This window comes from Colobus angolensis, unplaced genomic scaffold (genome assembly GCF_000951035.1).
Source record: "Colobus angolensis palliatus isolate OR3802 unplaced genomic scaffold, Cang.pa_1.0 Scaffold101, whole genome shotgun sequence".
NCBI lineage: Eukaryota > Metazoa > Chordata > Mammalia > Primates > Cercopithecidae > Colobus > Colobus angolensis.
Genome location: NW_012111031.1, coordinates 3,012,782 through 3,015,578, shown reverse-complemented (window position 1 = coordinate 3,015,578; position 2,797 = coordinate 3,012,782).

Sequence of the window (2,797 nt, the reverse complement as noted above, 5' to 3'; positions counted from 1 at the left end):
TGACCTCGTGATCCGCCCGTCTCGGCCTCCCAAAGTGCTGGGATTACAGGCTTGAGCCACCGCGCCCAGCCTGGTTTTCTTAAATAAAGATGAAAATGGCCAGGTGCAGTGGATTGAGCCTTGTAGTCCCAGCTACTCAAGAGGCTGAGGTGAGAACTACTCTCTTAAGCCCAGGGGTTGAAACCTACAGTGAACTATGATCAAGCCACCGCACTCCAGCCTGGGCAACAGAGCAAAACCCCACCTCTAAAAATGAAGAAAAATAAAAATGCATTTCATAAACACATTTCCCAGTAGCAGTTCCTAAGTTGGATTCTTTAAATGTTCATTTACTAATTTCCATATACATGCTGATTTCCTTTGACATGTATATTTTATGTTTAAGTTGTTGGGCTATATATAAAAATGAATAGACCTGTAATCCCAGCAGTTTGGGAGGCCGAGGTGGGTGTATCACTTGAGGTCAGGAGTTTGAGAACAGCCTGGCCAACATGGTAAAACCCTGTCTGTATTAATATACAAAAAAAAAACTAGCTGGGTGTGGTGGCACATCCCTGTAATCTCAGCTACTCGGGAGGCTGAAGCACGGGAATCACTTGAACACAGGAGGTGGAAGTTGCAGTGAGCCGAGATTGTGCCATTGCACTCCAGCCTGGGCAACAGAGTGAGACTGTCTCAAAATAATAATAATAATAATAATAGGACCAGGACCCTTAACCTCAAGATTCTGTGACTTGTCAGGATGGGGGGAAAAAAAGTATGTCAATAAGTATAGATGTGATTAAATAAGTTTTAATAAAGAGCAGGGGAATTTAGAGAAATTGTGCCAAGCATTAAATGTATTATTTTTAGTAACCAGAATTTCCTTCTATGGTTGTAGTCAAGATTTTATAGTCTTTGAGAGGCCAAGGCAGGAGGACCATTTGAAGCCAGGAGTTCAAGACCAGCTTGGGCAACATAGCAAGACCCTGTCTCTACAAAAAAAGAAAAAATTAAAACTAAAATATTAGCCAGGTGTGGTGGTGCACACCTGTAGTCCCAAGCTGCTAGAGAGGCTGAGGTGGGAGAATCACTTGAGCCCATGAGTTCAAGGCTGCAGTGAGCTATGCTTGCACCACTGCACTCTAACCTGGGTGACAGAGTGAGACCCTGTCTCAAAAAATAATAATACTAAAATAAAAGATGTTATAGTGATTGTTGACTCAAACCATGCAAACTCTGCTGCACATAGTTTATTAACAATAACTCTCCATCTGAGGAGTCCTTAAATCTTTCTGAGCTCAGTTTGCTCGAATATAAAGTAAGAAGGTTAGAACCAAATTATTTGTCATCTCTTCTACACAAATTATTCTGTGAATCCCTCACTTCCCTCAGCCTTGTAGGTTTGGGTATATTTTAGAAATTTGCTAGGTACAGTAGCTCTCACCTGAACACTTTGGCAAGTTGAAACAGGAGGATCGCTTAAGCCCAGGAGTTCAAGACCAGCCTAGGCAACATGACAAAATCCCATCTCTACAAAAAGTACAAAAATATCCACGTGTGGTGGTGCATGTCTGCAGTCCCACTCCCAGCTACTCTACTCAGGAGGCTGAGGTGGGAGGAGCACTTGAGCCCAGGAGGTCAAGGCTGCAGTGAGCCGTGATCGTGTCACCGCACTCCAGCCTGGGTAAGAGAGCAAGACCCTGCCTCAAAAAAAAAAAAAAAAAAAAAAAAAAAGGGGAAACTCAGGAGGAAGCAAAAAAAAAAAAAAAACAAACAAAAATAAATAAATAAATAAATAAAATCACAAAACTGAAGAAAGCGTCTGATTCAGAACTTTCTGGAATATAATGTGTCATGACAATCTGTCAAACTGAAGAGGTTTCATTTGTATCTAACCTGTTCCTAGGTGTTTATGTACACTTACGCATTTTTTAAGGCTTTATTTTCTCTTTCTGCAAAAGCGGTTGAATGAAATAAAATTTTGTTAAATGACTAATTAATTTACAACGAGGGGGTGGTTCTTTTTTTCTTTTTTGAGACAGGGTCTCACTCTGTTTCCCAGGCTGGAGAGCAGTGGCGCAATCAGAGCTCACTTGCAGCCTCCACCTCCAAGGCTCATGCAATCCTCCCACCTCAGCCTCCCAAGTAGCTTGGACTATAGGCACACACAACCACGCCTGGCTAATTTTTGAATTTTTTTGTAGAGCCTGAGTCTCACCATGTTGCCCAGGCTGGTCTTGAACTCCTGGGCTCAAGTAATCCACTTGCCTCGGCCTCCCAAAGTGCTGGGATTCTAGGCATGAGCCACTGCTCCCAGCTGGGTGGTTCTTCTTTTAAAAAAAATGTAACTCTATGTGATGACTGAGACCATAAAGGATAATGAAGTAATATTTAAATCTGTGTAAAGCAACTAGCATTGTGCCTGGTAGTAATAGATTTGATAAATACTACTTAAATGTAAATGGAGGATAGCAACAATTTGGACAGGGAAAAAGATCAATTTCTTAAAAACTAAGTTCATTGAAGTATTATAATGCATTATAATGGAGTGTTTAGTTATATAACTATTGCAATGTACGTATAACATATAATAACCTAAGGTACTTGGTACGCCATCTGGAATGCAGTAATCCTCAGTAAACGTGAGCTAGCATTTCTGTCCTCAGTTCATATCCTATTAACTGTCACTTGTTAGGTCTTTTTGTTTGCTTTTAAAAACATGAAACAAAAGCACTAAACATTTTTTTTTTTTTTTTTGAGACGGAGTCTCGCTCTGTCACCCAGGCTGGAGTGCTGTGGCCAGATCTCAGCTCAC